Raw genomic sequence first — 13130 nt, forward strand, 5'->3', positions numbered from 1 at the left:
ATCCACGAAAGAAAAATGTAATCACCTGAGTAAGAGTGATTCTTAAAAAGAGTGAGTCTTTCCATGTACACACTAATACACCTTCTAAGGAATAAATTGTGTGGCAAGGAAACTACCAGCCAGTGGGAGTTGAACACGAGGTCTGTGAAAACAGTATAAAAATGAGTCATGTGAATAAAGAATTGGCTTTTCCTGCATGAAGAAACTGAGTCCCAGCTGCTTTACTGACACAGCAATGTGGCTTCACTCAGCAAGAGCACCTGCAGGGTGTATTGATGAAACGCTTGTGTTTGATTCCCAGAATAGGAAGGAGAGGCATGTAACAAACAGGGCATAGTCTTGTGAATTCCTTTAGCTTTAACAGGAGTGCTGAACCATGTATTCCCACACTGAAGTGCTTACTGTGTGCAAGTGGCTATTTTGGCCTTGAGAATAAGGAGAGTGCTCCAGCTAAGAACATAGCTGGAATGCATTCAAAGGGAAGAAAGTGTTTTTAGGAGGCTCTTGACCACCAAAGGAGAATTTGAGGAATGGGAATATTTCCCAAATGACTGTGTCAGGAACCAGAGTTGTGACCGAAGCCCTGCCATATTTGATCCAGGTTTGAGCAGGTTGACAAGACAGTGAAGGAAAGTGTATTACCGCGCCTGAGTGGGCGCTGCTGGTGAGAGAGAGATGGTGAATCTTGTTTCTTGAATCAGAAGGCTTGATTTATTAAGATATTATATAGGATACATTAAGACTATACTAATAGGAATATAGAGAGAGGTTTGCAGTGCAGCTAGGCTAGGCTAAGAATAGCTAGAAAGAATCTATAACAAAACTGTGGTCAAGGACTCAGTCCCCTAGCTTGCACTGGTGATTGGCCCTTAATTATAAACATAGGAAATGAGCCAATCAAGGTGTCCCCTGTTGCATTCCCCAGCAGCTGATAACAATTGTTTACCTTGTCTTCTGAAGCCTCTGGCCTCCAGAAGACGCAGAAATCTGAAGGAAAGGATTTCTGTGGAGAAATGTCTGCGACAAAAGTGTCTTGTTTAACAGGTGGGACCTTGACCCTTGAAAGAAAAACAATGTATTGGCCAATTGGTGGACAGTCAAGCTTTGAAAGTGGAACGGTGCATAATGGAGCCCTCGGTGGCAGGGACTCATGGAGTCATCCTGAGCCATCATGTCACAGCCAGCCATGAGTGAGCTGATGCTGTAACTGGGAAAATTCCACTCCTAAGCGAGAGATACAACGCCTGGTTCTGAGCTGGAAGGGTGAGAAGGATGAGATGCACAGCATTTTGATCCAGGGGCTGCCCTGAAAGTGAATTGCCTACCTGCCCCTGCTGCCAAGCACCAGGCTCCATCTCCTTCTCCTGCTCAGCGGATTTTTAGGAATCCAGGGGTTGGTATGTATTATTTGCTACTGCAACTAATGGAATAAATTGGCTTTGCAAGTCCAGTTGTGTCTTAGGTTCTTTTGTGCATGGATCTCCTCCTGAACCTGTGGCAACGACCAGCAGGGACCTACAGGACACTCCTACTCTGATGTCAGTAAATTCTGAGAAGTGATTGAAATATGTCAATAAATTTGAGGTAATGTTTAGCCTATGAGTTTCAGCAAAGTATTGAATATGTCTTAGTTCCATGGATACAAACTACTAGGTGAGATTGCTGGGTGTGCAGGGCTTAGGGAAGTGATTCCCTATGCACCCAGCACTGAAATAAAGTAATACCTCCTTTGTAACCCAGAGCTGGCAGGAGGGATCAGGCCCTGCTTGGAAACTTTCATTTTGGCAACTTCTGTTAGCAGGTAAGAAAGGTCAAAATGAAACCTTTTCCAGCTGGTTTATCCTTTTAGGCACCAAAGCTCTGTGCCACGGGTGGCCTGGATGTGTGCAGAGCAACACAGCCCACACAAAGCCCTTGGTTTCCCCACAAGTTGCCAGTTTGACTACTTGCAAAGGGAAAGAAAGGCAGAGATGTACATCCACAGGAGCCCTGGGCATGTATAATAAATGTGCAAATATGTGGGGAGATTTCTTAGGAATGATTTCAGCTGTTATGCCAACAGTGCCTTCTCTCCTGGTTCTGTGCATTATAGGTGAGTAATGTAATAGCTGGCTCTCACAATTAAAAGATAGCTATTATGTGGATAGATATTATGTTCAAATGTAAAGTGCTGTTATTTTAATATATCCTCCCATAGTCCTCTTTCCTGTCCCCCTTGTAATAGCCTTGGTAGTCAGAGCATTTGGGGAGGGCTGGCTTCTGACCAGCAGGCAGGGTGTAACAACCCCTGACCTCCAGTCAGGATGCAGGAAAGTAATCTCCACCAATGGACAGCAGAGAAAGAGTTGACTGACAAAACTTTTAGAGGGGCTAAGGGTATAAAAGGCAGAGCATCCTTTTTGTAGATGAGCACATGGCTACTAGTCACAGAGACTCCCAATACTGCAATTTTTCCTTATTCAGTCCTTTGTTAAGGTTTGCTAGGCCTTTAAAATTTTAAAAGTGAGAGTCATTTCTCACATATGCAATGCTGTGGGCCATTGTCTTGGTCTGGTTTACTTTGCTTGTGTCTCATCTGAGTGCTCAGTTGGGGTACAGGCTGAAGGTGCCTGGAGCATTCTTGGAGTTCCTCTTGGATCCCTGAACAACAGGGTTTGGCCCATGAAGGGAATTTGTGCTGCTTTGTGACAGACAAGAACTTCCCAGGCTCTTGTGTGTTTGCTGTAGGGAAAGTTGGTTATTGCTGTGCATAAATTCACAGACCAACATGGAGCATTTGCTTTGTGATGTCAGGGCATGGTTGCCACATCGTTGTGGTGACATCAGAAGGTTGCCTTGGTGCACAGAAGGCCTGAGTGTCAGAGCAGCCCTAGTGCTTGCTCAGTGCAGGAGCATCCTCGGGCTTGAGTTTTTTTCGGTGGGCACTTGCACACTTACAAAAGCCTTGTTTTTTCTGGTGTTGCAGCACAGCCTGCAAACTTGCAGAGCAGTGCTATAATGATTCACCATGTTGCTCCTGCGCTTTTTGCTGTATATAGTGTTTCCTTCTCAATCTACTATTTGACTCTTTTTTGCACATAGGTAGAGATTGGAGTGACATAGAATGCCATTGTTGACAATGCTGATGAACTCTCCTTAGAAGATGTGGCTGTAGATGCAAGGAGAAATGGGATTATAAGCACTAGGTAACAGCCTGTCCCCCTGTGATTCTCTCTTGCCACAGGTGACGAGAGCAAGAGCTGTTTTTCCCCTGGCTCTCTCTACTATTGCAGAAGAAGCCAGAGAGGAGGAAAATGAGAAAGACGACCACCGCCTTTGTCCAGCCGTGGTCACACCATAGCCTGCTCATCATCCCAAGAGAGTAAGTGCCCCTTATGGGGAGTGCTGTCTTTAGTGCAAGGCAGAGGTGCAAGTTTCTGAGCACCCAGCGCTTGCTGTGTCTGGCCGAGGATGCTGAGTGCTGGAGTCCTGCAGGATGTAGCCATTTCCTGCAGGCAGTGACAGCTCAAAATTGGCCTTTGACCTGTCCTGTTGGGGCAGTGCAGAGCTGGGGGGCTCCGGCAGAGCTTCTGGCTGCTTGGCTCCATCTCTGGGCTTCTGCAGTGTGACGGCCAAGGGCACATGTGGTAGTGCTGGAGGGTCAAAAAGCTTTGTTGGTTGATTTTCCCTTTTTGGAAAGGTGTCTTTGGCTTGTGGAAGTGTTCTGCAGTCTTCTTGAGTCATTCTTCACTTGTAGAGTCACTGTTGACCCAACTGCCTTTTGGCTTTTGAGAAGCTGCAAACAGCAGAAAGGGGCCAGTTTCTGATGATCCATTTTGCGCTGAAGCCTGCAGCTTTGGCAAATGCATTGGAGCACAGAGTGGGGGTGAAGCTGCAAGTCCTTGACTGCTGTTTTGTGTTGCTCAGAACAGGAAGGCCATCTTGCAATGGTGCCTGCTGTATCTGAAGTGAAATGGGCACCTTTGTGGCTGGGGAGCTGCGTGGGCCAAAAGGACGCAGGGCTGGCGGCCGTGAGCAGCTGAAGATGAGACAGCATGGGGCCAGGGGGCCAAGAAGGCCAAGGGCACGGTGGCTGTGCCAGCAGCAGTGGGGCAGCAGGAGCAGGTCAGTGAGCGTGGCCTGTGCTGGGCAGCGCTGCGGCCACAGCTGGAGTGCTGTGTGCACTTGTGGGCCCCTGGGAAGCAGAGAGTCATGGAGGGGCTGCAGCGTGTGCACACAAGGACAGGGGAGCTGGGCAAGGGGGTGGAGCACAAGGCCAGTGAGGAGGTGCTGAGGGAGCTTTAACCTGGACAACGGGAGCCTCGTGAGGGGCATTCAGCATCTCCTCAGTGCATCCAAATATTTGAGCCACTTTTGGAAGCGACTTCACCCCCTTTTTTTCCTTGATTTTTTTTTGTTTGCTTGGAGGAAGAGGCTTATTCATTTTCTTTTTTTCCCAACTAAGGCTCTTTTCATCATTATTTTCTGCCCTTTTATAGCACTGGGACTGGGTCTGTAGACTTTAAATTTCCAAGGTGTCACTTCTGGAGAATACAGTATTTTTGCATAAGAACACATCATTCTGTGCAGGGACCTTGGTACAGAAGGAGCTGTTGTGGTTCCAGGCCAGCCAGTATGGCCTTAGAGATCACTTTGAGCTTAGTAGTGCTCGTGTCTTTTTGCAGCCCAGGGAATCAGTGTGTGTTGCGCTTGGGAATTGAGTAGGAAATCAATGCCCTGGCATTCCAGCTGCTCCTCAGAGATCACAGGAGCTGGGAGGGGCAGGGCTGCATTTCTGATTCCAGCCACTTTAGCACCATCAGTGTGGTCAAATCTAAGAGAAGAACTTGCTCGATCACACATGCACAAAGAGGGCAGTTCCCGGTGCAGTGCTCTGGGTCTGATTGCAATCCATAAGGACCTACATGCTCCAGATTCCCCAAGAATGTGGGTTACTGAAGCAAAAGGAGAGCAAGTTCAGGATTGTAGTTGAGCGGGGCACTGGCTACCAAGTTCTGATGTGTGTAGCAACAGAGAGGACAGTAAAGAGAGATTTCAGTAATGAAATCTATCTATCTATCTATCTATCTATCTATCTATCTATCTATCTATCTATCCATCTATGTAACATTTACATAATTGAATCTTCCTGGCTCTGGTCCAAGGCAGTTGGAGTGCAAAGCTCACCTAAAGCATCCCTTTCAGGAGAGGATTAGAGACATGTTCCCTCGACCAATTCTGAGCAGGCAGAGATGTTTTCACCTCCAGATATTTTTTCCCCTCAGAGTTGTTTTCCTCCTCCAGCCTCTTCTGCCCTCAAGTCCCCAGTTAATTCTTTAAATTTCTGCCTGTCCTAGAGAGGTGCAACAATTCCATGTTTAGGTGGTGTTTGGTGACTCTGGTCACACATGCATTACGTGACACATGGTTTCCTTCACTGGCATCCCCAGGGCTGTGTAAGTGCATTCGTTCATGGGGCCTTAGGAGAGTCTTCTCTTTCCCTCAGCAGCAGCAGCAGCAGCAGGGAGCGGTGGCAGGGTCAGGACGAGGAGGAGGAGGTGGCTGCCCTGGCCCTTTGCTCCCGGGCCCCAGGCCAGGAGGGCTCTGGCTGCAGCAGGGCGCTCTTCGGGTAGCCCCTGGCAGCCTCTGCATGGAGCACGGCACGCTGCCCCCTCCTGCTTGTGCCACTTTTCTTCAGCAATACCCTAGCTCCCCTTTGCAAGGAAAACACTCCAGCAATCTAAAAAGAGATCATTCAACTACAGTTCTACCTCCTTTGTACTGTAGTTCAGGGCATGTATATTTTGTCTATAATTTCATGATTTTTATGAAAACATGCATTCATATATTCACATTTTTGTGGTTTTAATTATTCATATAGCTAAACACTGCGTTTTAAACTCTTGATTTATTGCAGTTGGTAATTTTGAGGTAGTATATTTTAAAATGTCACAAAACAACACCTTTTGGGTAGTTTTTCTCACTCTTAAAAAAAAACCCCATAAGCCATTTTAGTCTCTGTCTCTCCAAGTTGGTTCATATCGGCCTATTTTAAATCAGGGCTACAATACTTTTATAGGATTTAGAGAGGTCTAATGAAATGCACACCAGTGATTCCTCTTGTGGAATATCATGGCCCTACCATAAATCCTCTATTTACTTTTTTTCCCTCTTATTAGCTCAACTGCAAACACATGTTTAGTTGCAAAATTACCAGATGAGCAAAATCAAAAGGATGTGAGGGGCCTTTGGGAGCTCCTTGCTGATCTTTCTGCTTCTTCAGCTGAGCAAGGCTCTGATCCAGGCAAAGAGATTGCACTTAGTGCTACACAACCATTTGGCTGGAACTCTGCTGATTTCTAGGAACAGCTGGAGGCCTCTGTCTCCCCAGGATGTTTTGGCTGAGCCAGGCTTTGCTGGGTTTTGGCTGCAAATACCATTGCCCTTGCTTTCCTATATCCACAATACCATGGCTGGGAAAAAACTGCCACGTGGGCCATCTTCCAAAGGCACTTTGGTCTGGAGTTTGTGAATGAACGAGAGCCTCATCCACTTCCAAACCACATGAAAAAAATTATGAAAGAGAACTTCCCATCCTTAACAAACAACTGACAATTCACAAGTGGATCTAGAGCTTCTTTACGGAATAAAAAGGAAGGCAATCTTCCAATGGAGTTGTGCTTTCGGGAGTTTTTTTCTGACTCCCACTCCCAGCTGGCACTGGAAAAAAAAAAAGCCACGTCTCTGCAAGTGTCAGCGTCTTCTGTCTGCCATCAGTTGTTTTGCTGCAACAATCAGAACAGGCATCAGGCTGGAGAGAGGCTCAGCTGATGCTAGGAACAGGAGCTGCCCCGAGGAGAAAAAAGACATGAACTTTTACCTCCCAAACCCATCTCCCCAGAGGCTCAAGCAGGATTCCTCTGGTTCCCAGAAATACAAAGAAATAGGGCTGAGAAGACCCTCTGCAGCTATGTGTTCATGCACAAGACTTTGCTGATGCCATTTGGGTTTGGCCTTTTCTTCTTTCCTATCTTTTCTGTATTCCTTGTACATCAATTTAGAGCTCTGTAGACTACTCAATTTGGGACTACTTTTCCCAGTCCTTTTCCATGGTCTTTGCCTAAGCAGAAAGACAAACTTCCAGAGCTCCAAGCACCAGGGGGTAGAAGGCCCCAGTGTTATCTTGGTTCTTCCTGGGACAGACCCCTCCGGGGAGCTGGTGGACTCACCATCTCTGCAAGCTTTTGAAAGAAGATTGGATGTGGCACTCGGTGGCGTGCTTTAGTTGAGGTATTAGGCCATAGGTTGGACTCGATCATTTTTAAAGTGTCTGTCTTCCAAGTCAGTGATTCTGTGATTCTGTGACTGAGGCAGCTTTTCCTGCAGCCCTGGAAAGGGCTGCGGGGGCCCTTGGCCAAGGACGGGGATCAGGGTTCATGGAAAAGAAGCAAAGGGCTCAAGGTGAAGGCTGACAGGGCAGAGCTGCCCCAGCGCGGCCCAGAGTGAGCCTCATGTCCTCCTCCTCACTCTGCGCCCTGTGCGCTGCCCTTTGCGGCACCGGCGGCTCCTCTCGCTGCGGGGCTCCAGGGCGTGCTGGGGGCCGGGCCCATCATCTTCGGGAAGCGCTGGTGCCTCGGAGGCGAGCGGCTGCGGCTGCGGCCCCGGGCACTGCGTGCTGCCGCTATGGCTGGTTCCTGCCACGGCTCCTGCCTCTGCTCCTGCCCTGTGCGCACAGACACGGCCGAGGGCTGGCCGGCAGCTCCCTGCCGCTCTGCAGCGGTCCCGGCCGGGCTGCTTCTCTCTGCGGCCTCTGCCCGCCTCTGCCCGCCGCTGCAGCCCCGCCGCGCTCCCGCCTGCCTCTGCCGCAGCCGGGCCCACACGGGAGGCAGCACATTGCGGCCGGTTCGGAAAAGCCCTGCCCGCAAAGCGCCCGCCACGGCCTTGGCCTCAGGGCACAGGCTGCCGGCATCCTCGCAGCTGCAAGCCGGCCCGGGCCGCCTGCCAGCCTCGGCCACAGCTCCCGCCTGTGTCTCCATGGCCGCGGCTGCTCACCACAGCGGGCTGAGCACAGCCAGCGCCAGCAGCAGCTCCTCACAGGCCCAGGCTCCGGGCGCTCCGAGACCGCCCAACCCCGAATTCCAGCCCTGAGGGGTTTGGCGTCCCAATGCATCCCCTGGGGACAGCAGAGTCGGCCGCTGAGCTCAGCCCATGATGACACCAACAAGTGCCAATGGAAAATTCACCAAATCCTCATCTGAGACAAGAGAAAACTCCCATGGTGCCTGACAGCCTGAAGCAACTGCCAATTCCAGATCATTCCATTCATGTAGGAAAAGAGGCTTTTGCATTAAAGCAGAAAAGACTTATCGAAAAGGAGGGCAGGAACAAACAACAAATTTATTTGGACTCATGCTTCTTGTGTCTGTTAGAAAGGCCAAGAAAATGCACTCCTTGCTCTTCTGACACAGCTCTCTCTGTTCATGAGGTGAGACAGTGAGTGCTGATGATGTGCAGGAGCTGATGCAAGGGACAGGGACAAGGATGTAGCAGGCACAGTGCCAAGCTGACAGAGGGATGATTGGCAGTGGCACTGAAGGAGGAGAGTTTGCAGGCAGGACAGAAAATGGCTTTGTTTCACCTCTTCTTTCAGTGCTGCTAAGAATGTAGCCTGGAGCAAGCTGGGAGCACCAGAGCCTGGAGCCCTTTCCAGTCAGGGCTGCATCAGACACAAATCAGCAGAGGACTGAGGAGTCCCTGGGGTGGCAGTGAGCAACCTCGGGCTCTGCTCACTGCTGGTGGCATTTTCTATTGAACCATCTCCAAGGACTTCTGTTGTGCTCTGTATTTCTAAGGGTTTCCCCCCTTGGTTTTTTTCGGTTGTCTCCTCCACCTTTTTTTCTCCAAATTTTCCTACCCTGTCAGCAGCAGCCCCTGTCCAGAACTGGCTCTAAAATATCAGCAAAGCAGCTAGGAACAACAATGGGTGGAATTCATATGCCAGAGCCCTGCCTGTGCCTTTTGATCTGTCAGGACCTCCTTCTCTGTGCAAAAACTAGGGATTAGTGTTTTTTTGCCAAAGAGCTCCTGAGAAGCAAATGTTGTGCTATGTTTCTCAGGAGTCTATCTGTTAAGTTCATTGCTGGCAAAGAGAAGGTAAGGCCAGGGTAGCAGAGCAGCTGGGAGCTGCAAAGGGCTGGTGTATGATGTGAGAACACCATGTTCCAGGAGGGGGGGGCAGGGTCAATGTGCTCAAGGTGCTGCAGGCGAGGTTTGGGTTCACTTAGAGAGTACTCAGGGCTGGTGAGCACTGCAAGATCCAGCTGCAGTCCCCATCCATGTCCCTTTCAGTGATGGCTTTAGGGTGTCTGCAGCCTGGATTCAGAGCGCCCTGGGGGGCTCCTGAGGCTGCCTTTGCACTCAGGATGAGGATGCCCAGGAGCCCCTGAGGCCAGCAGTGGGGACCAGGGCTGGGGCTTGTGGCCTGGCAGGTGTGGCTCTGGGGGCTGTGACATGCCAGGGCATGGGTCACTGTCACTGCCCTCCGCAGCCCTGGCTAGCTCTGTGATGCTCCAGTGTCAGTTTTCTGTGCTGTCTAGGTGGCCTGGAAAGGCCCAGGGATGGCCTTGAAGAGCCCGGCACTTCAAAGGACGAGGAGAGACTTCTGATCTTGTCTCGGTCTCGGTGTTTATTAATTGTTTATCTAAAAGATTTTCTTTCAGCCCGACAGAGGTCTGCACAGCAAGTCAGCCATGGGCACACTGCAAGCCCCCGGGGCGGTCACTTATCTTTATACCCGAAGTTACGTATACAATATTTATAATTTTTCCCCAATACCTTCTACCCTTACTAACCGGTGCACTTTTAGTAATAACCAATCCCAAAGTGCCACCATCACCACAGAAGATGGAGGCCAAGAAGAAGAAGAAGAAGAATAGGACATGCCCAAATTCCTCCATCTTACTTCTTTAGACCCCCCTGTACCAAAATCCTAAACCCTGTGTTTTACACTTTAACTAACTTATCCCTTCACAATTCACCCAGTGAAACCTTCCCAGTCCTCATACAGGTGTCATCTCCTGTGTCGGATCAAAGTCCAGCCACCAGACACTTCTGGCAACATTCCAGGACTCCCGAGCCCCCCAAGGGTGTTCTCGGCCACTCTGCACCTCCATCCTGAGGTGCTGAGATCCCACATCTCCCCCTTCTGTTTGCACCAGAAAGACCTCTTTTGCTATCCGATTCATAGCATGTTTTAAACATGCAAATATGCGTGGGACGACAAGTATGAGGACCAGGAGAACTATTAAAACATAGAACCCTACTCTTAAAATTCCTCTCCAAATGGGAGAGATGTCAAAGAAGTCTACCAGCTGATCGATCCATGATCCTGTGATCTCGCCAAGTTTATTTATGCTGTCCTTTATATTTTTGATACTTTCATGAATTGACCTTGAATGATCTGAGAGATTCATGCAGCACATCCCTTCAAACTCTTCACACCCATGTCCATGAGCAAGCAATAGATAATCGATCGCCGCTCTGTTTTGAAGAGTCACCTACCTTACACCACTGATGTCTTTTAACATGTCATCCAATGCGACAGACACAGACCGTGCATGTTTGCTTAACCAACAACCCATGCGGTCGACTTGAGTCAAGGCTACCCCTGATGCTGTTTGAGGTGAGAAAATTGCTGTAGCAATACTCGCTTTCTTGTCCCAAGAAAATATTTTATCATTGCAATCTGCCGCATATTGTTCTATTGATCTTTTTTCTCTGCGTTTTTTCTCCCTTAACATGTTCAAATCAGGCGATAATATTGAAATTTCCCCAATGCTGCATGGACCTCCTGTGGCATTAGCAGGAATGCCGTGCCAAATTCTGTCCCCGCAAATTAAAAACAAACCCCGTGGCAATTGCACTGGGACTTGGACCGATCCTTTGGTAGTTTTCTCTGTATATTTACGCCATGCTGACGCATTCTTATAGAATTCATGAATGGGAGTCAAATCGACAGTTTTCGCCTTTGTGACATTCGGAGCCTCAAACTGCATGCAGAGTTCCATTGTCATGGACCCAAAAATCTCCAATTCCTGAGGTTCTGTAGAAGCCACAGGAAGTAGACGTGTCCAAGCACACCACTCTTTTACAGGATCTTTAATGACCTGCGAAATGTTAACTGCGGAGTGCCCTGGAACTGGCCATTCGTCCACTGGCAATCCAACCATGCATGCTGAAAATGGTTTTCCTGGCCTCGAATGTGTCAGGCAAATACTATCTAAATTTGCTGCCTGAGCTTAAGTCTCCCATACATTTTGCCTTGGTTGAGTAATAGGTAAATTACCCCCATTGCTTACTGCAATGAATGAAAAGATGATGCACTAAGCATCATGAAACCCATAATTCCGTTTCTGCGTGAAATCATTATTCTGTTTTACATTCAAGACCCTAGAGAAGATTCCCCCAAAGTCTTTAGTTTCTTTTTATTTTTCTTCTGAATCGTTCTGTGCAGTCTGAGTCTCGACTTCCGTCTGAGTACTCGTCTCTTTGTTTCTTGGATCAACGTTCTCGTGTTCTCGCGTTCGGAATGGCTTCACGTGCCGCGCCGACACCCACTTCAGACCTCGATCTGTGGAGATACAAGCGAAACCCTTGCCCCAAGTGATTAGCTTGAAAGGACCTTCTATTTGTCCTGTCTCTGTGTTTCTGATCAAAACTAAAGGATTTTCCTTTAGCTTTGCCTGTGTGCTGTTTAAAAAATGTCTCACGATTGGTGGATTAGGTTCTGAGGATGAGCTATTTAGGAAATTCAACACATACAGTGCCTTATTTAATTTCATGTGAGGTGTTGCCTCTGGCTCACCCCTTCTCTGTCTGTCCAGAAGGGCTTTCAGGGTGTGATGTGTTCTTTCAATGATTGCCTGACCTGTGGGTGAATGTGGAATACCAAACGTATGTCTGACACCCCACCTCTTCAGGAATCTGTCAAGCACCCTGCCTGTATATGTTGGCCCATTATCTGTTTTTATCTCCTGAGGTACACCTAACGCTGCAAATGCTTGCAGGAAATGTCGGCAAGCATGGTCTGCCATTTCCCCTGCATGTGCTGAAGCAAAGACTGCCCCTGAGAATGTATCTACAGAAACATGAACATTTTTGAGCCTCCCAAAAGATGGATATTTTGTGACATCAGCCTGCCACAACTGAAGACTTTGCAGCCCCCGCGGATTGATGGCTCCGGTAGAGGAAGGTGGCTGCACAAGCTGGCAGTCTGGACAGGCACTAATGATTTCCCTTGCCTGACTCTTTGTGAGGCGAAAGGATTCCATTAGCCCCTGCGCATTCTGATGAAAGAACGCATGACTTAATCTTGCCTGCTCAAAAATGTCCGGCAGTGTTTGCGAAATGGGCATCGTCAACTGTCCGCCCGAGCATTCCCTTCTGCTAAAAACCCCGGAAGTGTTGTGTGAGCTCTAACGTGTGTGATAAAATACTTTCTTTCCCTGCTCTCTAGCAGTATTTTCAAGCTTGTCAGATATGAGTATAAAACCTCATTACTGACTTCTTTCAAGAGCGAACCTTCCAATCTCCTGACCACACCCGCAACATATGCGGAGTCTGTCACCAGATTGAGAGGTTGTTCGAACAACTGAAATGCTCGGACAACGGCTGCCAACTCCACAATTTGTGGAGAGCCCTGAACCATCCTCACGTCAGATTCCCAATCCCCTGTCGTTGAGTCTCTCCACATGATCACTGACTTGTGTGTCTTCCCTGAGCCATCTGTGAACACTGTGATCCCGTCCAAAGGCTCTTCACTTATTTTTGGTTTTGCTCTATAGCATACCTGCGATTGCAGTATTCTATGTCATGGAAAGTGGACTGTACAAGTTCCTGGGAACGCCAACAACGCGATTAACAGGTCTTTCGATTGTTGCATTGCCCAATCGAAACAGTCTCGCTTCAAAGGTAGTCTGATGACTGAGAATTCTCTTCCTGCCATTGTCAGCAACCTTGTTCTCGCCTTTATGATGATTTGTGCTGCCATCTCTAAATCTGTAAGAATTGTTTTTGCGGGCCTGTGTGGTAGGAAAATCCACTCTATGATTATTAAAGAATCCTTTTGCGATTCGTCCCATTGGAAGATCAAA

The sequence above is a fragment of the Ammospiza caudacuta genome, chromosome 32 (genome assembly GCF_027887145.1).
Source record: "Ammospiza caudacuta isolate bAmmCau1 chromosome 32, bAmmCau1.pri, whole genome shotgun sequence".
NCBI lineage: Eukaryota > Metazoa > Chordata > Aves > Passeriformes > Passerellidae > Ammospiza > Ammospiza caudacuta.